Source organism: Rhopalosiphum padi, chromosome 2 (assembly GCF_020882245.1).
Source record: "Rhopalosiphum padi isolate XX-2018 chromosome 2, ASM2088224v1, whole genome shotgun sequence".
NCBI classification, from domain to species: domain Eukaryota; kingdom Metazoa; phylum Arthropoda; class Insecta; order Hemiptera; family Aphididae; genus Rhopalosiphum; species Rhopalosiphum padi.
Window position 1 is genome coordinate 53665082 of NC_083598.1, and position 25671 is coordinate 53690752.

The 25671-nt window shown below is 23.1% G+C and overlaps 1 protein-coding gene across 2 annotated transcripts in view; it reads right to left on the reverse strand.

The window, feature by feature from the left end:
- LOC132920348 (complexin) overlaps nt 1-25671 on the reverse strand; it is a 201764-nt gene that overhangs the window by 153000 nt on the left and 23093 nt on the right. For both annotated transcript variants that reach the window (XM_060982671.1, XM_060982670.1), the window contains exon 2: nt 17395-17441. The gene's annotated coding sequence lies outside the window, so the exon portion shown is untranslated. The remainder of the gene's footprint in view (nt 1-17394; nt 17442-25671) is intronic.

Below are 25671 nucleotides of genomic sequence, written 5' to 3' on the forward strand. Positions count from 1 at the left end.
AGTTTGTTTAATGTTTATCTGAGGTAATATTAATCTGAATAAAGTTTTGACACGTCATCAATATATTATTTAAAACCATATTGTATTGCAATATGGCATTGTGGCAATGCTTACGAATTTACCACATAGAGTTTTTGTTTTAAACTAAAAAAATGACTCATTATTACTGATTCCTATATCAACGAGTTTATTATATAATATTAATAAATCACTGTTTGGTATAATTTATTCAGATACAAATTAGAATTTTTATATGAAAAAAAAAATGATAAAACGTTAGTAACAGCTCAGTATTGTATATTTAATCAAGTGAGTGGTAACAATGAAGAAGATTTATGATGGCGTCAGTATAGGTAACGGAATAATATAATATTGGTGAAATGGTGTGTAAAACAATTCTGTGGTATAAAATTATCACAACCAATAGTAGTTCAATTAGTTAATTAAACGGATTCATCAGTATCTTAACTTAGTAATATTTTAAATTCATAAGTCACGTAGGTCCAAACTATTTTTACTTAAATAGTTTAGTCTACGCAATTTGGCTTATTTCAAGACTGTTAAATTTAGGTGGAAAATAACAGTATATTTAATTAGTTATGTTCACAATTACGTGTGTTACCTACTACATTATGAAAAAAAGAGATACAAATTCAGTTTAAAATGCTAAATAAACAACACGCTGTAATGCTGTGTATATACGTCTGCAATGACTAAGCAGCAGCTTCCTATAGATACTTTGATAATACTGCAGGGCATAAATAAATAATAATAAAACAGAACCCGACGTTTGTGCTCCTCTTAAGACAGTTTCACCAAATTTAAGATATAAACTTATTTTCCTCGTATTCAATTCTTGCACGTATTATGTATTATATGTTTGACGAAGGATAATTGGCCATTGAAATTGAATAAAAAATATTAGAAGAAAAAGTATACTAAGTTGAGAGTTTCAAAAATAATAAGGATGAAAAACATGGAATTATTATGATAATGAATAATATATATATATATTATTGTATACCTATATAGTACATACAAAGTATCTGCATTATGAACTCTGATTTCTATAGTTTTTTTTTTTTTTAGATAGAGATTTATTTGTTTGCATTTCCATAAAAATAAAAATTAACCTAAATAAATAAATACTGTTTCGAAATGTTAGCATACAACACAATCGAGTCGTAATTTAATAAACCTCTAATAAACTGACAATCATATGCAATCATGATTAAGTTAGGTTATTTAAACAAAATAGATACAGAGAACAATGTGTTTGTTAGTTAATAATAATCAACAGCTAAGTATAATATTAAATAGTAAAGAAAATAAATCAATATTAAAATTGCCAAGATAAATTATTATTATGAAACTATTGTAGGTTTTTTCGTATTAAAAAGTATAACAAAATTAGTTTTTTATCCATAGTGTGGGGACAAAAAATAAACAATAATTTTATTATTTTACTGGAGTAATATAAAATTATCAACCAAATAATAATCAAAAATGTTCAAAACATAATATTAAGTACCCAAATAAAAATCTGAAATCAGAAAAAGATTTTTATTTATTTTATTTTATGATTATTTCACAAGTATTTTCTAATGAAATTGTTATAATAACTTTTTTATAATCCCTTCAATACCCATGTGTTACATTATAAAAATATTAACTTTTGTTCTAAAAATTATTCTTCAACATTAATAGTTGATATTCAAATAGAAATTTACTTAATCTATAAATTGTTATTTAACTAATTTCCTAAAATAAAATGATAACAAAATAATTTTTAAACCCTAAAGATTTAAAATATAAGCATTTGAACTAAAAATAAAATAATATGAAGTTAAAAAAAAAATTTCCAATCGTTTCATATAAGTTCTATAAATTATACGTGAAATTTAACTGGCCCCAATGCTATATTTCAAATATTAAATATAAATATTAAATTGTGTTAAAAAAAGTTAAATAAAATTAACAGTAGTGGATCAAAGAAAAAAGGTCTTATTATTTTAAAATATAAATCAGTCACCTCATATTATATCTTGGACGCGAACCACGGTTTCAACAGGCAAATCGCTACAAGGATCATAGGGGTAATATTACCAAATTATAATATAATAAGTAATTGATTTAAAGATATATAATCGTCCCCGATAATTTAGCGTCTTTTCAATCATTACACTTTTCACAAATATAGAATGTTAGAATTTTTTTTTTTAATTTAATTTTATTTATAAAATTGATTTAATGTTTATCTATCTATAATCTAGTATTGAACTATATATAATATTATGTCAATTGTATATTTTATGACTTTTTTTTTGCTTTCTATTTTCTCTGGTAAGCTAGATTTTCACTTTTAAAAAGATGGTCCACTAGTAACATTAAGTTCCCCATCTCTACTATAAACAGTATCGTTTCATAACAAATATATGTCATTGGCAATATCTCTCGAAAAAATTATTTTTAACTTTTTAATTTTAAAATATATGTAAGAATTTTGGTAAATAATTAAAATCTTATTAAATACCCAAGTTTACAGACATAACCGACTATTATCAAACTTGTAACAACAGCAAAGAAAAAACTTATTATTACAAAAAAATAATAATGTTAATATAATACTAAAAATTTTAACCTGTATTATAGTGTAGTAATCCGTAAACAAACATTTTATACATATTTTAATAATGATAAGAAATTGATTGATTTACTGGTATTAATACGTCTATATTTTTAATAACTATCCTTCAGGACAATTTTCCAAAGTACAATAAGTATTACATGCAACCGACGTTGTCAAGTAAAACTGAAAAATGGGAACGCATCGGCAAGGTTCATTCATTGGTGACGGCCAAGTTTTTCCATTTACACGTAACGATCGTACTATATACTTCTGCTACTGTCATTGGTCGTCATGAAGAGATGCAAAGAAAATAAACAACCGTCAACCACATATACCGATACTATGTGGAATGTAAAAAGGAGAAAAAAGGTTTTAACAATGGATTTTTACCGAAAACCTTCAGCACTAGCGTCAAAAAATAAAAAATAAAAAAAAAAACGCATTTCAATGTCATCCACCCGAGTATGCGTGGGTGATATTGACTGTACTTTTCTCAGTCGTCGTTGTTCCTGACAATGCTGCCTACCTACATAATATGCAGATATACTGCGTGGTGAAAAATACAAATCTGATAGTCGCAAATTATTGCTTCTCTTCGTTTACCAAAAGCTACCTCATTCTGAGCAATTTCCAGTGTCCTATCAAGTTTCATTGTCAATTAACTATTGTACTCACATACTAACACATTCATCAGCACCATAAAAAATTGTTTAAAAAAGCCATTATGAAAGTATTAATGACTATGATGCACCATACTGATTTCAACCAGGTTTAATTTTTATTAAAACTTATCTACAAACCAGAAAACATCCAAAATTTTACATTTTTACTACATAATCACTTGACATCTATTGACTGGTACACATATTTTTCCTATTATTATTACCACTTTATGCTCAAACAATAAAACTATTCAATAATAATAATAAAAAATTATGAATTATTTTTTCTATCAGTAATAATATGTCCCATTAATTATAATATCTTAATTTTAATTTATGTAATTTAAATTGTCCAAACTATAAAATGCAGCAAATATGGTACATATTCTTTTAGAATGGTTATTATTTATCCATGTCAAGTGAAAATAAAAATATAATTATTATTTATATAAGTATAAAGATCTATTATCAACTCAATATATTAATTATTTAAAAAAATAATAAAACAAAACATATTAATATTATTAATAGAATATTGTATAACTTTAATTTAATATTAAGTACAATAAAATTATGAACCATGGCTTTTGAGTAATCTATATAATACATCGAAGGTTGATACAATGTATCATATAAAGACTTCCACCTTTATAGAACAGAAAAAATTAAGACTGCCATAAATCAGTATTAAAAAATATATAACAAACGTATTTAAAAAGTTCAAAATAATTGAAACACTTGAGTAAATTGGTAAGACCGTGTCTCTAGAGATCGTTTATAAGCGTGACGATAAGAAATAGACTGTCAAACGCGTAAAGATTGATCGACGTTTACCTGTCCACGAATTTCACATCCTCACTTTCCTGTTTATATATTTATCGATGAAACATTTGATAACAAATTTCTCAACTTTAAAAAATCTCAAAAAAATTTCAATCAAAAGAAGAAAAAAGTAATAAATAATAAGTCTTTGCCCTATGTCTTCTTTTTAATTATAATATAAATAATATAATATTTTAGTTATAATTCACTGGCTATAATAGAAACATTAGTATAATTAATATTTAAAAAATACTTGAATAAAATCTATATTACTAATACTTATAAGTGTTTTTATTATCTCAAGATTAAATTTTAAAAATATCATAAACCAACTAAATTTTCTTAAAATCGATATTAAATTTCCAAATTAAATATTTTCAAATCCAAATACTTTTCAATAACGAAAAATAATATATAAAAAAAGATCATGTGTATTATGATTAAGACTAGAATGTTTTGATGAGTAAAATATGATTAAAATTAACAAAATATTATGAAAACAAAACTTGTATAATAGTCTAATGTAATGGAAAAGTTTATATCTAACTTTAATAAAAGTTAAATTAACAATTTTAAGATTTCCAACAAACATGAAAAATAGACTTTAAACCAACATTTGAATGAGTAACTCGAGGTCATTAAGTTAAATATAATAAATATTATATAAACGTAAAACATAACTATTTCTTTATCAAAAGATATAGTAGTATGTTGTAAATTTAACTTAATGTAACTTAAGATTTTGTAAAGGTATATTAAATATATTTATTTTTCAATTTTTTTGTTGCCAGTGAAGACTTATTTTGCTTAAAAAATAAATTATTAAAAAAAAATGAATAATATATATTAATGATAGCTTCACTTCAATTATTTATTTATCTAACTATTACAGATTAATTATTGTTTACAAATTCATTACCATCACAAAAAGGAACTATTTCTCTAAAAGTAAGCAAAGCGAGGTGAGTCATTATGATCCATACTCTTTATACAGTATGGATTTTATAATAATATATTTTCTGTAATTCTTACAATTATATAATTTAAAATATTAATTTAAGTAAATTGAATATATTTAATGACAATTTTACATTGAATTAATACAATATAAAATTGTTTATGTAATTTAATATTTTGATTTTACAATGATGTGTGTATTTTTATTTTTATTTTTTTATGTTTGTGTCTGTCATCACGTTTTGAAGTAGCAATAATGCTTCGGTTTTTGACTTCTGTCCATCTTTGAAAAGGAAAATTCATCTAGTTGGTACATTTGGAGGGTCAAAAGTAAAAAATTTCCAGTAGTTTTCAAAAGCGTCGGGGAAAACCCTGAAAAAATAACGGAAAAAACGGGAATTTTTACGCTTAACCACTTTTTGACAAAATCGACTTTTTGATTTTGCTGTAACTCAAAAACGAATCATTGTAAATACTTATTACATATACTATATTTTCACCAAATGTTTATAATAGCGTTATCTATTTACGATTAAATTTTCAAAATATTTTGACCTTTTTGCTATAGACAATTGAAATTTTCGACTTTTCTAAGTTTTTTTTTTTGAAATACCGATAAAAAAAATATGGCTACCTAAAAAATCTTTAAAATTTAATACAAGGGTTATTATAAGTTTTACTTATCGTAGTAAAAAATAATCAAAAATTGTTAATCACAATTTTTGTTTATAAGCATTTGAAGTTCAAATATTTACAAAATATATCAAAATCGCGAAAATTTGCAAGGAATTTTGAAGTTGAAAATTCATAAAAATTTTGTGATTTATATCTAAGATTAAAAAACCTAATTCCAGGGTGTCTATAAGTTTTTTTTCAAGTAAGTGTAAAAAAAAAATTCCAGCGTCAATATAGAAAACATTGTACCTATAAGCGTATGAAGTTTATTTTTTTACAAAATCGCGTAAGATAACGATTTATTACAATTTAAATATAGGTAATAATATAATATATCCTACTAATTATCATTGACTGACAAATCATCTCCGTTTAGAATCGTTTTTCGCATACAATGATACCTTTCATTGTATTCAAATTTAACACATCCATTATAGTGACCAGTGACCCACTATCCATCTCTACTATACAGCAGAGCGATACCCACTTTTTTTTTAAATAATAATATTTAATAGTAATACAAAATAACTTACGACTTGACATGTTATTTATCAAAAATTCTCAATTAATTGAAAAATGTTAAATCGTAAATTGCAATATGCCGTAAAATATAAACCTTTCGAAAGCATTAAAACAAACGTTAAAATATTTATTTATGTATAGCACTCAATTAAAACTACCAAAATATTATAAAATTTACTTTTATATAATCTGTGTTTAATTTTTTAAAAGTAACGTTGTATCGTACAAAGAATATAACATAAAACTATTGGAGAACTCGAAAAAATAAACATTTTACAACTAATAATTACTAGCTACCTATTAATTTAAAATATTCACAACTATAATGATATAGATAATTTTAAAATTTAATATAATATTTAATTATATTTATAAAAAATTAGTATGCGATTATATGCATAGGTTAAAGACTAAAATTAATATGGTAATAATTAGAGTAGATAATAATCGATTTTTAAAGTTTATCACCATTGAATAGAAAGTGAATAATTCATAATATTATACGTATATCCGTATATGAATCAATTAGTAATATAAAAATTAATACGTTATTATTATATGAGTTGGTAATAATTTTAAATATGCATAATGATATATTACAACGTATCATAAGTAAAATACTTGATTTGAAACGCACGAAAATATATATTGAGCTTGAATATAAAAGCACATAAAATTATATAAGTAATATTCATATAATAAAAATGAATATAATAATATTATGATGATAATGTTATCATTATAACATGTGTTATAATAATTAAAATTGTTTTTTAAGTAATTCATATAACAAAATCAACTTGAGAATGTTAAATTTACCATACAACAAAAAATATAAAAAAAGGAACCAATAAATAACGGAGTAATTTGATTTTTAAATAATATACTCGTACATTTTATAGATATTAGTTATATTAATTATTTAAGTATCTAATAATATGTAATATACAAATTATATCAGCAATTATAAATTAGATTGTATTAACTATTGATTAATAAAAATAAAAAACTTCATTTGTTTACTTGTCGGGTACATTTAGTTGGTGATTTTACTTCAAATGTAATACTAACTTCATGTAACGACCCCATACGGCTTAAAACGATTAAAATTTTCAACTTATTAGTTAGGTTTTGCACGGAATTTCTAAGTCCCCACCTTGTTAATGCGGACTTACGATGAAATCCTTTTCGGTCAGGTAACATCCCAATGGACGGTTTTCGCGAGTAAAACGGGCCCTAAGTATATATATTTTTTTTCTCTTTCTCATTTTTTTTACAACCATTAAAACTCCGACCGTTATTTTTAATAGCCTCTGCCAACACAGTACCTATAGTTGAAGATGCGGACGACCTCGTTATTTTTTGGGTAAACTTTTTAATTAACTCTGGTGCGTCCTTTAGCCTTATTTCATAAATATCACCCATTATATAAGCTATCCAGTTTATTGTCTCAAATATAAATAGTAGCCATAAAATTATGTTCATGTTCAATTTTAGACTAACCATAGGACCAAAAAAAAAATCCATTCAATACAGAAGTAATGTAAGCTCGTCAAATCAATAATTTCTTGTAAAATAATTACATTTTAACTGACAAAAAGTTTTTATGGGATAGAAATAACAATTGCACGTCAAGAACATTATACAGAATACATTCTACATAATTTACTACATCACATTTTATTTTATAAAATACCATACATACAAGTTAGGTTGTACATATATTAACAAAAAACATGATTTAAAAAAAAAAAACATAAAACTAACTTTTTTTAATAGATAATTTTAAATATATATTTCATGACGAGGTAGTCAAGTGTTGATTTATTAACCAACTATAATATGTTTTAGATTATTATTTTTATTCATATATTGGTTAATTGTATAATTTAATTCGTTTTAAATATTATATTGTTTTAAACATATATAATTTTAAATTCATTCTATTTTTAACCTAATTTTTATATTAAGTTTCTTATTGTGAAATTATTATGATCATAAATGTTAATCTTTTTTTATTGGAACGAAACATAGTCACAATTATTTGAAGTATTAGAGTGTGGAAAAATGTGCATTTCACGCGAAGATAAGTGGTTTTTACGTTATGTTGAATTATAATTATTTTGAAGGTCATATACACAAAACTCGTGGCTGTTAAGTTTAATTTTCCAATTAAACTTTTAACAAAACCAATTCGTTAAGCTCCAAGGATGTTACAAACACGATGAATTCCATTGCATGTCTAATAAAAATAAGGAAATGGTAGAGTAAAAGAAAAATAACAGTTCAGACTGCTACTACTCGAGGGTGATATTGCTAAAAGTTACATTCACATTGGAAAACTTATTTCATCATATAGGGGACGAAAAGTTTGAAGCTTAATGAAAAGTACTTTTACGACAAATTGAAAGTAAAAACAACTATAATTTTAGTTTTTCAAAGAGAAAGTCTACGATCATGATAACGATGATTTTTGATGTGGATCAAGGAATACACAGTTCATTTAAAAATTACTTATTGTTTTTTTAAGTATTTTTTCTTTTAAAAAAAATTATCATTAATGTGTAGAATAGTAAATAATAATTTTCCATTTTAATTATTTCAAGTATATATTTCTATAAGTTTTCTTAATCCTACAAAAAATTTTAAAGAACCTTATTTAAAATTCACTATATGCCAAGGGGTCAATTTATTTTCTATTCTTCTTGTGAATTCCACATTAATTACGGTTCCCTACTCAACGTCAAAAACAGTCACTCACAAAATAATTTCCTAGGCTGAATAAAAACCAGCCTTAGAATATACAGATTTATCTCAACTATAACTTACAAACTCAACAATTAATATCTCATTAAAATACTTTAGGAAAACGTCAATGATATAAGAACTATGTGATGGTATATGGTATGGAATTATATGTATCTGATCTAAACAAATAATGTAAAATAATATTAACGATTTTAATATAAAGATATATTGAATAATAATTATATTCTATTTTCTATTATAATTATCTTTATAGTAAATCTGTTGGCCATTAGTTATTGTGTATAATATAATTTGTGTTTATGTGTGATTTTATTAATATTTAATGTAAACAAAAAACCTTTTTTTATAGAAATCAAACATAATATTTCATCAAAAATTATATTTGAACGTCAAACATCTTTTTAACTACACAAAAGGAACCCGTTTAAATTTTACATAATTTACAAGAATAAAAACTTACTTGAACTTAATTTATTTAAATATAGTCGATATTTTATTATTAAAAAAACATATTCATTACGTGTTCATCTAAAATTTGAATAAATAAACTAAATTTCTTCTAATTTTTTTTTTATTTGTATTTATTTATACTGAATTGATAAACAAAAAATTTAAAACGTAATATAGTATGAATAATGTTAATTATTAATCAATAAAATATAACAATTTGTAAACATATTTATTTATATTATACATTTATCAATTCTAAAAATCTAATAACTTTATATTTATGTATTTATTTTATTTAAATGTTATATATTTTTACGAAAACAATTAATTTTTATTATAATTACTTCATAATTGTTATTGTTAAAACTAATAATGTCATTCAAAGTTATTGTTAATACTACGTGTGTGTATTTCGTGACTGCGCGTGTGTGTATTTTAATTAATTAAAAAAAAAGACTAAATGTAAAGTAGATAATAAAAAAATAAAATGTTTGAAAAAATATTTTGATTGTATACTATAGCAGAGAGAGGTAGTTTGGAAAAATATGAATATAACAAATGATGAATGGGAGCTTGGGCCCAACTGAACGGAACTACCATGGTTTTTTTAAACAACTCTTTGACAAATGAGATATAAAAAAATTATTTAAAAATTATTTTTAAATAAAATAGCAGAATAGTTTGAAATGAGACCGAAAATATGTAATGTGTATAAAAACTTTTGAATGAGATTATTAGTAGGTGATGTATTATAATGTTTATTAGGTAATTAAAATAATAAACACATTTATATGGTTTCTATATTTATATATAAAAATAATATTTTGTTTTTAAAGAGAAGATGATATTATTATTATATTTTATTTTTGGAAAATTTAATAAAAGGTTCCTCATAAATTGTTCTTGTGAGAGTATAACATTTTCAATAACACAATACTCATTTTTTATACACATTTCAAGTTTAAATTTCAACAAAATTGAATATTTTAACGAAAAATAATGATTAGTTATTTTATTTGATTTAAAATAATAAATTAAAAAACTTGGAATTTTTAACTACTAAATGTAACTAAGAACTATACTATTACTGTACTAAAAACAATACAATTTTTAAATTATTTATATTAGTTTAAGCAATTAATACCAGAAAGATTTTCATACTGTTCTACGTCCGTAGGTATTGATTTAAAATAGTTAATGGCAACTAGGTAATAATATTAAAATAAAAACTATTCAACATATTATTATAAGTGATTTATTTTTGGCAAAAATTAGTTCAATCTACTATTGTAAAACTAATAAATATTATAATAAACAAATTCATTAATATATATTAAAATACCATTAGGAATATAATATACTGACAAATCGTAACACCCAGAACCATTGTTCATCTTATGCAAAGATTTATCACTGAATTAAAATTTAATGTATCCATTATAGTGACCTATAAAACGAGAACAGAGATAGACCGAAGAAATAGTGTACTATATTATATTTGTGTATATTTGTTGGCAATTTGAGAAGTGCAAAGAATCTAATTAATTAATTGCGAATTAAAAAACTACTAAAAATTAACTACTGTTTTTAGTCATATTATGAACAAATTTACAACCATGAGTCGTGACACTTTATTGCCTATTTAATTCATCGTATAACGTCGCAGTCATCTATACATCTCACACTAGCGACTATTTCAACTAAACGGAATCAAAATAAAGAAAGGTGCTATGAAGACACGGAGTTGAAACTTCATTATTCTTTACGATGTACGTGATAAAAATGGATCAACTGTTTATAGTTGCAATAATAAAAAAGTCATCGGACCTTACTTTTTCAAAAGATAAAAAAAAAACAAATAATTCATAACATTATAAGAGTCATTTTATTCTGGGCAATTTTTTTAGTACTTTAAAGTTTTAGTGAACACTATTTTATGACTTTTGGCTTGAGCTAATATATCGTATTTTATTTTCTTAAAAATATATAACCTCAAAATTTGTCAAAAACACAAATTATATCAATGGTAATATTTGATTATTAATATTATGTATATATTAAATGTTTTATTAAATTACTATACATGATTACTATTCGTTTTCACTAGAAACTGTTTATATCGACTATAATATTATACGGTATATAATAACGTAATAACGCAGTAACTTTTTTTAAAATCCAAGAATTTAACTGTCAAATATTTTACTCAATTTCTCAGCCTGATTGTGATTTTTTTTTCAATATGAACATAAGTGTATACTTTTGGATTAATTAAATTATACTATTTGATTCTTATAGATCATCCGTATTAAATTATTATAAAAAAGGAATAATATTAAATAAATTAGAAAAATCAACCCAATTGAAATATAATTATATTAACAAGGTGGCCAAGACATAGAAACTGCATCGATGACACAAAAAAGTCACAATGTGTCCACGAAAAAATCCTTAAACTTTCTGACGGATGAGATTCGTGTGTTTCCCAACTTTTGTTGTACGCTGTTTTATTGTCCATTTTTACAAACTTCTGACATTCACCGGGAAAACTTTTTAGTCTTATGTTTTCTTAGCGAATGGTTATTTAAATGGGATGTTTTCTTAGCTCTTATTGTAAAATATCAAACTAGAAAGAAAGAAGAGAAAGAAAGAATGATATTTATACGTATAAATAAAAATTTTAGTATAAAAGGGAATATTAGAATAAATAATTATCTGAATATTTAACCAACAATAATTAACATTGCTAGTTTCCTTGTTTTTAGAAACAATCAAATGTTCAATAAGCGTCGAATACTATTTTTCATGCAAACAAATTAATTAAAGCCATTTACTGAACGTACCTTTTTAATAAAATATTAGCTTAAAATATAACAATCAGATTAAATTTAAAATATAACAATACTAAAATCATGAAAATAATAAAATTTAGATTATGAGTGTAAACTATGGAAGTTATAAGATTTAAAATCAGAATAAGTTTAACTAAAATGTGTAAAAAAAATATACATAATTTCAACAAACCTAACGTCTCAGTGAATAAATTGTATTTAATTACTTTGCATCTAAATTAAAACTATTGTATTAATTATTTATTTGCCCTAATTCTAAATGTATTATTAAACATACTATTTAATCGTTTTGTGTTTGCCTCCATTTAAATATGAAATACTCACAAAATAAATAAGGTAGAATAAACTTGAGATTAAATTAAAAACAAATAAAATATATTGTCTTTCTTCATAATACTATTTAATATTATATACTTTATATGCATTATTATACTATAATTGCGCATTATTGAATCATAATTTATAGATATATATAATATATAATATTAAATAATTAACTATTTTAAAGTTGATATCAGAGTCACCTTACTTATATTAATTTCAAAAATAAAATGTATAAGCTTATATTATGTTGTGCCATCTATGCACATACTTTATTATGATAAATTTTTAATAAATTATATTTAATTCAAAGTATCATTATAGAACTATTATAACACGGTTCAAACAGTAAGATTTGATATTTTGAACGAGGTAAAGTAATTTTATTTTTACTACCTCATACGTGGTGTAGAATAATAAGAGATTACATTTAAAAACAGGACTCAGACATTATATAGCAACAAAAATAAAAAAGACTGTGCTGTTGGTTACAGATAAACTCAACTAATTTTACACCTCTTACACAAAAATGTTTTTCCCAGCCACTGTACAATGTACATACATAATATTACATACTCACATACACACACGCAAACACTATACGACATACACCACACTCGCGCACCTAACAGTACGTGCGTGAAACGATAGGGAAAACCTCGACTAATTTTCTGATAACATTCTCACTGATGAAATTTATTGCGCACTCGTGGACACCAAGTGATAACGTTCAATTTCCTTGTGTATTTTTGTGATATATTATATTTTTAGTGAACAAATTACTTGAAACCACCCCCCATCACATAATGTTGAGCAATATAAAATATCATATATCACAATATATATTTATTATATACACAATAATATATTTAATAATATAAATAGGTTATCGGTTTCTGGAGATTCTTTTAGGATAAATTTAAAACAAAAATTTGGTTAATAGAATTATTATAATATATGTAAATAAACATTGTTTATTTCAGTGAAATAATACAAGTGAATGAATCTAGGAAATTATATATTTGATATAAGACATAATATTATAATATTAGAAATTCTTATATGGATAATATATAGGTTATGTACCTAGAAATAAAACGTGTTTCTTATTTATTTTAATTTATTTTCCTATATAAAATATATAACATAATATAAAAAATGAATTTTCTTTAGAAAAATTCGATGTTTATACAAAATAATAAACGATAAGGCATAAAAAACGTCTATGTTCATTTAATAAAATTATTTAACATAATAATCTCAGTATTTATTACATGAAAATTATTGGTGTTTAGTTGAGTACAAAACTAACCATAAAGTACAAAATGTACAATTTGTATATGATGAGATTTTTATTTACCAAATAGACATTACGTTGTAAATTACTTTTCATTACCAAACATGAATTGAGAAAAAATTATGCTTTTGTTTTAAATTATAAATCAAAATTAAGTTGATTCATAGCCACGGTTTGTTTGGTTAGCATATTAGGATATGTATTATCACTTATCAGTTGAAAAAAATATATTATTATAAATATATGAAATTAAAACCAATAATAATAGAGTTAAACCCATTATTCATACGTTGGGGTAAATAGGTAGAGAGAAATATAATTCGTGTTTATTATTAGGTTCGATCGACTGTCATAACAGAATGATACAACGCCACAACACCATTAAATGTAAAATCAGTCTTTTATCTTGCGTCTTTGGATCTTACAAATTGCTTTGCAGTGTATAACATTTTTTTCACGCACTCCATTTGGACTTTTTTACGCTATTCCGGCAATTTTTGCTTTCTATTTTTTTCTACCTCCTGACTCTGAACATACGTGACTGTTTTTAACAAAATAAATGCATGAGAAACTTATTGCAAATCTGTAAACATTTCCCGACCAGAAAAACACCATGTTAGCCAAATAACTTTCGACCACGCATCAACATTTTGCTAGTAACTATTGAACTGGACTAAAAATGAATACCTATTACTTATTAGAGTGACAAGTGACAACTTTAAATTAATGTTTAAATATCAAATCATACTAAGTTACTTTATATAAAGTAAGTTACTAATATATAAATATAAATTCTGCGGGAATTTGTATAAACCTTTTACTCTCAATAAATATATGCCAAAAGAAAAACACTGTAAAACCATGATCTACTTAAAGTTTAAATGTGATAAGAACCCTAAAAAAAGTTATTATAACACGATATAGCAAGAATACAAATAGAATACATTATATTATACATTAATCTTTTTTATAATTAATTAATTTTATAAATTATCCCATTTACTTATATATCATAAAACACTAAAATCGATTAATTTGTTAAGTATCATAATACCAATGAGCTTAGTTAAACATATAACCTAGGGAATATACCAAGAATGTACTAATAATACATTGAGGACTATCAATTTATATCTACAAACATTATGAAAATAATATTTTGACTTATTGCGAAATCATTGTATGTTTAATAATTTAATATCTAGATTATAACAACAAATGAAACAAAAGGTTCAAATTGATTGATATAATTTATAATTCTTCTATACTTAATAGTTAATACATAAAAATCTATTTAAGTAAAATATATAACTATTACAAATTAGTAACTGTAGTACTTAACATGTCCAAATATATACTAAAAACATATGAAACTTGAGTTATGATTAAATATACTTATGTTTACCATTAAATAATTATTCAACTTTAAATCACTTTTAATGTACATAATATATGTAAAATAATAACAGATTGCTTAAAATTTAGGAATCTATAACTTTTTGAAATAAAAATGTTTCATGATATCCCAAATCCATTATTTTTAGTCAAATAGCAACACATTCATTAAATAAAAATCAATTAATTACTAAAATAACCAGTGGCCTGTAAATGGTGGGGCGAGACCCCTCCCCACGAAATGAAAACAACTATTTAAAATACTGTGTTTCCTCCCTCCTTTCCCTCTAAAAAAATCCAAATATATAATCGGCCCCCTTCAAAATGAAAACCTATATACGCCACTGATAATAACTAAAATAATATATACTAATATGAATCGTATTATGTATATACATATATATCATTTTAATTTAAAGAATATAAAATCTCCTCTATCATATTAAATTAAAAATAATTATACGCTTTACATCAGTGTTTCCCAAAGGGTGTAAACATATAATGATTTGTTTCAAAATACTTAAATATAACTAATATAAAAATTAACTTTAAAATTACAAAAAAAGATATATAATAATAAATGTTAGTGTAAAACGTGTGCTTGATGTTTGCATAATAGTTCAATTCTAAGAGGGATTGACAATTAACACACCAGCATTTCTTGTTCAACTGATAAAAGTAGTTCACGTTTTTTATTTCTAATATTTGTTAGTGCGGAAAACCTAAGTTCACAGAGGTAGGTATGTTGTAGAAAATGGTAATAATATATTTATTGAAATTTCTGTAATTATCGGATACTATGTTTTAATAAGACTCCAAAACTGGAACAGTTTAAGTTCATTATATACATTTTAATTTCAATGAACGATCAGATTGAAGTTCTAAAAGTTGTTCTTGTTCAACTAATCCTGTAGATGTGATATTACATCTGATGTTACTGAAAAAGGATTGCGCACCCAATCATATTCGTTAATAGGCAAAGATGGGAAGTATCTTTTCATTTTTTCTTTTAAAATTATGAAATTATTAATTATCAAATCAGATGTTACTTACGTATTATTCGATAAGTAGATAATATTTATTCAAAGTGTGCCGTGACTTATAATAACTAATAATAATGTTCCGCGATAGAAAAAGTTTGGGAACCGCTACTTTATACATTATATTTTTCATCGTACTTATTAGTTTTAACAATCTTTCTTTTTTTTCTCACGCTTAGATTTGATGAGAAACGTGTGTTTTATAAAAATGTATCGAGAAGTAAAATTTAAAATATAACTAATAAAATTAATAACAATAAAAAAATTTATAAGTTTTTTTAACTTTTAAATGTTTCTCTTAAACGTAAATAGTATTTATAGGAACCACTATGATGATGAAATATTTTATCACTTATATTAATTAATTTAAGCTTTCAACAAGATATAATTTAATACTTTTACTATAGTAAATATAAGAATAACATTTAACTACAATAAAATTATTATAGCTTTTGTTTTATTATTATCATTATTGTCACTGCGTAAACGGTGTTTTGCTTTTATTCCACCGTTACCGCTATCCATCGTTTTTTACTAGTTAATTACGAATTACGATAACAGTTTTTTCCTTGTACGCTTTTCTGTACACTTACCGTTTAATTTATTAAACCGTTTTTCTGTACTACTATATTCATTACTAGACAAACACTTTCATCCATCACCTGACTTAATAGTTTACACCCTGAAGTAAGATACGTCATACACACTTGGGAATTCAAGCACACTGCACACATTTTTACTTTTATTTAAATATTACATTATATAAATAGACATAATTTAATTATATTTAACAGTTAAACACGTTTTTATCTTAAATTAATATAATCATAAACTATTATGCTAATATAATGAATATAATTAAAATTTGAAATTTTAGATAAAAGTTACATTATTTCTTGGCACAGCGAAATTTCACTAAGCACTTCATGTCTGCATGTATACCAAAGTATAACATAACTGTATATAAAAACTACAAATAAAATGATAAAATAAATTAAATTACCTGATAAGCCCCGTAAATTCTTTATTTGAAATACGTTCTCAATGAATCTAAAACAAACCAATCAAACATCTAAATTGAAATAAATTGTGAACAATAACATTATACTATATTTATTTATACGGGATATGCAGGGTATATACTTATCCTGTTAGCTGGGTGCAGAAAATATTTTTTATAGAACATACGAAAAAAGTCCCAAAATACAAAGTACAATTGATGTTTGTCAATTAATTGTGTAACAAAAATTATAAAATTATATCCCTACACAAATATTTATAAAAATGTTTTTATTTTTCAACACTTCTAAAAACCTATTATTTTCTAATAATAAGTAAAAAATAATAATAACAATTGCGATAATAAATGTGTTAAGGCAATAATGTAAGTATTATTTTATTTAGAGGTATTTATATTTTTAAAGAACACATTTTATAAGCTGCATACCTTGCGACCAAAGTATGCACTATGCGCCCACTATAATATTACGCCGTAGTTAAATTAGAAGTATAGGGTTCAAAATCAGTATAATACATTATTTATATTTATACCATTATTATTAACTAAATCGACAGTAAGAACGGTCAGACTAGAGAAGGTATTTCTAAGTATATACCATACATTCACTATGTACAATAGCGCATCTTGCTGTTCGAGGAAGTTAAAAGTTACGAGGAAGCTAGCAGATGCATTTATTCTCACGGTACAACATAAGAGGTTTAGAGAAAAAAGAAATAAGATAAAAGTATTTATTGGGTTCAAAAATTAAAAAAAATAAATCAAAGGACCATTTTGAAAATGCTGTTCAAATTTCTAGATAACAAAAAAAATAATATATCTATCATGTATTTTTATCAATATTTAAACTACCTACGAATATATTAATTTTACTATTTTTTTTCTTATATATTTAGTGTAAATGCATTTAATTATTGTTATTCATTTTATTTTTTATGTCTAATCATTTTTATTCTATTTGAGAATAATAATAATATTATAAAATAGAATTAACATATTTATTAATCTATGATTTATTTAAAAAATATTGTTTAATATCAGTTAAAATATATAATATTAAACATAATAATTATTATTTAACCAATAAATCTTTCATAAATCCTTACATGTAAAAAATATATTTTTAAAATAATATTGAAAAATTATTATTTATAATTGCTTAAATATTTTGTAATTTGTTTTTATTTTATAACATGCATATGATATTACGAAAAAAAAACTGGTAGGTAGTTGCGGTAATAGGACAATTCACATACAGAAAATAAATAATATCCCTTTAAAAATATACCTCTGTTATAAAAATACGCGTGGATATTCTGATGTTTATACATGGAATACAATTTGAAAGTAAATACAGAGGTAATCATAATATTAAATCATAATTATAAATTTTAATTTATTTTTATTGTTATGAATAGTAAATTTATTTACATATTTCGTATTGACATTTGAAAATTAAATTTTATTTTATTTTTTATGACCTTAATAATTGTAATTTTATAATTGTATCGATTAATAGTTATTACATTTATAGAATAGTACTTATAACATGAAATATAAATTGAAGTCTACAACTCAAAACTTTCCATTTTAAAAAAAATCCAGTAATTTCTACATTATTTGGCAACACAGATTTCATACTATTTCAGACATATTTTTCTCATTTTCTTTCATTAATATTCGCATATAATACTTTATTCTCGATTATGTTGAAATGTACCTTTTGTTTTTAGTTTCTTCTCTTTGCTTTAGAACTTAGTCCTGTGGGATCTTATTTATCTTAATAACAAATTGCACCAACATGAATATTACCCACAAGCAAACAAAACGATAAATTGTAAAACGTCGCTTCATATAATTTCAATCACAATCATCAAACCAGTATGACAGGTATTCTATCTCTGTATATATTATGTGTGTGTGTGTATTTACAACTCTACAATAGTATCAATAGCCAGCTATTATTGATTTTATTATGTAACTATTGTTTTCTATTTTGCTCACTTTAATAAAAACAATAATATGCTCTCGGTATAGTCCATAAAAATGACATATGAGTCGTTAAATATGATAAATGATTCCGTTTATTAATATTGATGATTCCATATTCTATTTTTGAAATTTCAATTATGTTTTTAATGCTTTCCAACTTTTAAAGGTTTTCTTATACTTTTTGTTTAATTAATAAATAAACAGAACAACAAAAATAAATTATAGAAAATAATAAAATATTTCAATTATATACCTTTACTTTGTTGAAAATCTATATTTTATATCTTAAGTGATTTAGAAAATGTAGTTATTACACCTAAAGTATACAGAAATATGAAACAAAATAAATACAAATTTCTTTTGTTAAATAAAAAATATGATCAAAAGTTGTATTGAATAGTAAATCAACGAATATTAGTTTTAAGCTATATATAAAAAGTATTACAAAGTATGTTCTGAACTTGTTTTTCGAATTCAGCTTAAAGCTTTAGTTTATATTTTTGTTTACACAAATATATATATATATATAGATACACACAACATTGTATGTTATATACTTATATATATATTTTTATAATAAAACTATCTAAATTGTATAAATTTTTAAATAAATTAAATAACTCATATACTCGGAATAAAGAAAATAATATAACAATATTATTTATTACATTATCACAATATTAAATTAACAACATATTATGTACAGTAAGTTAAATAAGATAATAATATTAATTATACTATATTATAATAATGAGTATACGATTTATTTTTTGTACCCAAAAGTTTTACAATATATATTTGCCATAGATACTTTCCTACAGCCGATTTTAATAATATTAGCAAGTAAATGATTTAATTGTTTCATACATTCATACATATTATTCAAGATTATTATTAATTAAGATTTTATTCAAAATATTATTATAGCTAACTTATTTTTAATTTGAATGAATATTGTTTTTACAAGAGCTTCCATAGAAACAACTTAATTTTAAAATATTTCATACTAAATTTAATGATCTAAATTTTATTTTTTATTTTTATGATAACAATTTACATTATTTTTCAAAAAAAAAAGTATTTAAACTTTGAAAAACGATTCAAAAAGAAGCTCACTACTTTATGAGAAATGTATTTTGATTTGTAACACATATAGTATGTTTAATTTAGATTTAATAATGATACGTTTTTTTTATATTTTATAAAAGATATTATTTACAATCTGTATATATAAAATAATACAAGAGTAAATAGATTAACATAGAGAACTAAGTAGTGGCAACGTAGAGGAAGGAAGTGTTTATTGAAACTACTTCTAATTTAGAATTATATAAATTGGAATGCTTGAAGTTTGGTTAGGTTTGAATTTTTTAAAGCTCCCTAAAGTTCGATTCCATATGTTATTGCTGTATGTACTATTTGTTTGTAAACTAGTGTTTTGTTATTTAGAGACATTTTACTTCGGAGTAGTTTTCTTAGTTTGTGAAGCCCGATGTTAAGTGATGTTCTTATTGATTATTAATTATATTAAAAAATTATAGTAAAAACAAATTAATATTTTTAATTATAAAATTACTAAGAGTTTACCTTTACATTAAAATTTCTATTTTAGATAGCTAAAAATTAAACTCCCTAAAAATTATATTATAAGAAATCTAATATCACTGGCATTACATTTTAATATTTATGAAAAAGTGATAGTTGTTAAGTATAGTAAGAGGTAAATTCATATGAGTAATTAATATTAAATAATATTTAAAAATTTTAACTCGTATATCTAAAAAAAATTCTCATCATTTACGAAATAATCAATTTGATAATAATTCATAAAATTCATAACATTTTAAATGACTAAAATTTAATATTTGTATTCAGTTAGGTTAATTATATTAAGCAGCTGTCAAAAAAATATAATGATCGTTTTAGTAATTAAATTAACTGTTTTTGTTAGTGAATATATATGAATAATATTTTAATTTTTTTGTTTTTTATAGCATACAGTATTATTTAATTATTACCAAAACTTGGTAAAATATAAAAATATAATTTATTTATAATTATTTTAAATAAAATCAGTACAAAAATAGAGTTTAGATAATAAATCATAGTCTTAAGTCGTATTTATAATAATAATGAATAAGATAGTTTTTTATTCTTTATTTGATTGCAAAACTAAAATTTTAGCTGATGGTTTTTTTTTTATTGCTTCAGTAGGTATAACTAATTTTATTTCTTTAATCATTGTATTATTTTTGATTCTATATACCTAGCATTATTAAAAATTTACACAAAATAAAAGCTATTTAATTTCCATAAGAATTAGTCAAATATTGTTGTTATGTAAAAAATATACGAATAATATGTTAATTTTTCTCTATTCCGTTGAAAATGTTTATTAGATATAAATTATTTACATTTCAATTAGGTAAAACAAAATATTTTAAGGATTGAAAATATTTGAAGTTCAATCATGCAGGTGTCCAAGTTTTGAAATTTCGATTAATTAGTTTCCATGTAATATTTTTAGCAGTAAAACCAACAATAAAATTAAGTTCATAAATTGCACAATTTGTCCAGGACTTAAATTAAAATAGTTTTTATTATTGAATACTTTTGAAAGGCCTACTAAGGAATTAAGATATTTGAATAACAACTTTACTAGTCTATATTACATTGACAGGGTTAAATTATTATTCATTCAACCATCGGGGATTTTGGTCGCGTGAGTATGATACGACCAAATGATACCGGATAATTTGCACCCTGTTTCGACGCCATGAACCTATTGTTAAAGACAACAGGGTTAGGGGAACAAAGTTTTATCATTCGGCCTTTGTGTACTGTGAGCAAAGAGAAATGCTTGAAATTACACCGACATTAGTTCCAGGCAAAACCCCGTAGCCAAATACTATACCCGTAATTTAATGTTCTTCAAAATACATAGTTTGGAATATTTAAAAGTTAAGGGAGTTAAATAATTAGAAAAAAAAGAAATTAATGTTTCCATGAAAACTATTGATAATACAAGTAATAATAATAATGTGGTTATTCATTTTAATAATATATTTTTTAATTAAATAAATATAATAATAGTGTAATTATTGAGTATAAAACATTATTATTATAGCCACCTCACCAATAAAAAAAACTATACGTACAGTATAAAATTTTGAAAATAAAACTATAATAGAACCATAGATTAAGTTAAAATGCCTAAACATTAATATATTATAATTATTATACAATACTTTGATTCAAAAAAATTAAATAAAACAATTTAAACAACGATATTAATTTCTTTTTTTTATATAATTTGAATAGATAATCTAGATAGGTATCCTAATTTTTTTCACATTCATCTTTACGTTTTAAGTGTTTTGACTATATGTTTTTTATTACTTTTATTGACTAAAATTGTATTTTATACATAGGTTCATACATTTTTTCAAACATAGCGGATGTACAAGTTCGTTATACTGAATAATATAGATAATAATGTTTCCTGTTGTATTTTAATATCAAACAACCTTTACTTTATTTTCTTATTTTGTTCAGATTTACTTTAAATAATTGAAAAAGTAATACAAAAACATTCAGTGTATAAAGTTTATTAAATGTAAATTAAATATAGATAATAATAGTTGTGTGATATTATAATAATAATATAGATTTAAAATTTTAAATCGTCTCATTGCTCTAAAATTACCATTTTTTTTTTTTAATATTTATAACTATTTCTGATTAAAATAACAGCTTTATCAATTTTAAAAATTACTAAATTTTAAATTATGTACGTTATTTATATTATCCTAATTATGAAAAGTAAAATACTCAATTAATTAAAATTTTTCTTACGGAAATCTCAAAAGTCTCAAACATATATTGATATGTCATCAAATTACATAGTTTATAATCATAATTTAATTATTGCTAAAAAAAACATTACATATATAATTAACATAAGTACCTCTGTATACGAATATGCAGAATATTAGTAAAAGGTTTCCATTAAAGTTAAATTAACGTACACATTCTTCCAAACTTTTAACTTTTGGAAACTGTTATAAAAAATAATTATTACTATTAAATTTGTGTTTACAAAGAAAAAATATATTAATATAAAATATATCTGTGTAAATAGTACATATTACATACTATGTTTAGTTAAAAACAAAAGTACGTTAATAGTTATAGAAACAACAAAAAAACAAAATGTAACTTCAAAATTATACACGCTAAAATTTTCAGCATATTTCCTCAGAATCATTGGATTTATAGTTTATTAGAATAATAAAGTATTTCAGCCATGATTCAAAAGAATCTTTAATCTACAGAAAATATCAATACCATAATAATAGAAGAAGTTAAATAATAAATACTAACAATAATATCTATTTCAAATTTATTTTTAAATTAATATATTATGATCATTGTAGGTACTTGTATATTATTGTACTTGTGCATAAAAAATAGTTGTAATACCTATGACTAATAAAAATATTATAAAATAATCATTATAAAAACATTAAAAGCTTAGGTACCTATAAGTTATATAAGTATTGGACATATATGATTATATATATACTCACACTTATTCATACTCACATAATTATATAATTCTAGCTGACCGTATTCAAAACTTAAAACAATGATGCACTTCATTGATTTTAATATGACATACTTCAATAACTTAAAAGGTATCCTTCATTATAGCTTTATTTGTAGACAACCCTATCCTATACTTTTGTAGAGCTGTAAGAATACGTTTGATATTTAATACCAATATTAATATTAATTAGTGGTCTAGCCACTATTTATTATTCCAAAGCGGTAATGTTAGAACAAAAATATACTTAATTGCTAAAAGGCCAAAGGCATGGAACTCATGAGAAAATTACAAGAAATAGTTTTATAAAAATAATATTAACTAATGTCATAAGATAATATTATTATATTATATTATTTAAATAAATCTTAATTTAAAATGTTTTATGTAAGTACATATATTATAATCTTCTATAAATATCTATATATACCCACGTATTGGCTTATGTTTTTAATCATTTTACAACATTATCTCATTTTATAATTAGCTCACCTATCTCCTTAATTCTTATATTGTAAATGATTCATTAACAAGATTCAGCTATTTTTAGAGCATTCTTTGCTAAAATAGAAGATGATTCTATATTAATATAATACGAACTAAGTTTTATAACCATGAAATAATAAATAATTAACAACCACGTATCAATCTAATTTCTGAATAATATTTTCATGAATTCAGACACCTAAAGTAATGGTTTTTATCTCTGACATACAATATACAAGTAACAAGTTATATATAGCTAGTGAGAATTTGATTTTTCCGGATCCGCCGGAAATTCCGTGCATAAAAAACACCACCCCTGCAGTAATCTCCTGCGTGCACATCATAACTGCTTGGAAAATTACTGTGACAAAAACTTCTAAATAGTAATATCAATTTTAAATAAGTTCTTTTTATCAGCTCATGCAAAATATCAACGTATTTGCTTATTTTTTGGTATAGACATTAAATGTTAAATCACTAATTAGATAACTTTATAATAAATTAAGCATGTTTAAAAGTATTAATTATATTGAAATTTTCTCTTTGTACACCCAATTTTATTTTAAATTCCTTAAAATGTTCTGACCATTTTTTGACACGATAAAATGTGTTGACCCAATTATCTTTTGATATAATGCAAGTAATCGTTCATAAGCTGTTATACGTAAGGATTCATTTGAACACTATAGTCTAAAGGCAGTAACTCTCTGATAAATAGGAAAGGTGGTTAAGTTAAATAATAGGGACTCGGTGAGGCTCACAGAAAAAACTTGTACCTATATGGTGTGAAGAGTATGCAATATCAACTCATCGCCTTAACAACGTCGATCAAACGAAGCCTTACTTACGAAACACGTAGCTTTGGAAAGAGGTCAAGTAGCGTTAGAAGAGTTACACACAACTGACGCTTAAAGAATTAAAATAAAAAAAGAAGCGTCCACCACATTTGCAAGTTGTCATCAATAATAATTATATTCTATGTATATCAAACAAACCAAATAGCTTATCTTTATTTAATTTCATAGGCAGTTAACATTTTGTAAAAATATGTAATAAATATTATCTTGTTTTCTCGGAAATATTTCTATAATACGACAAATAATTTTTATTTAAGTTTTAAACAATTATAAACTGCTAAAAACTTATTATTCTTTGATCGATCATAATAGTAATTTAAA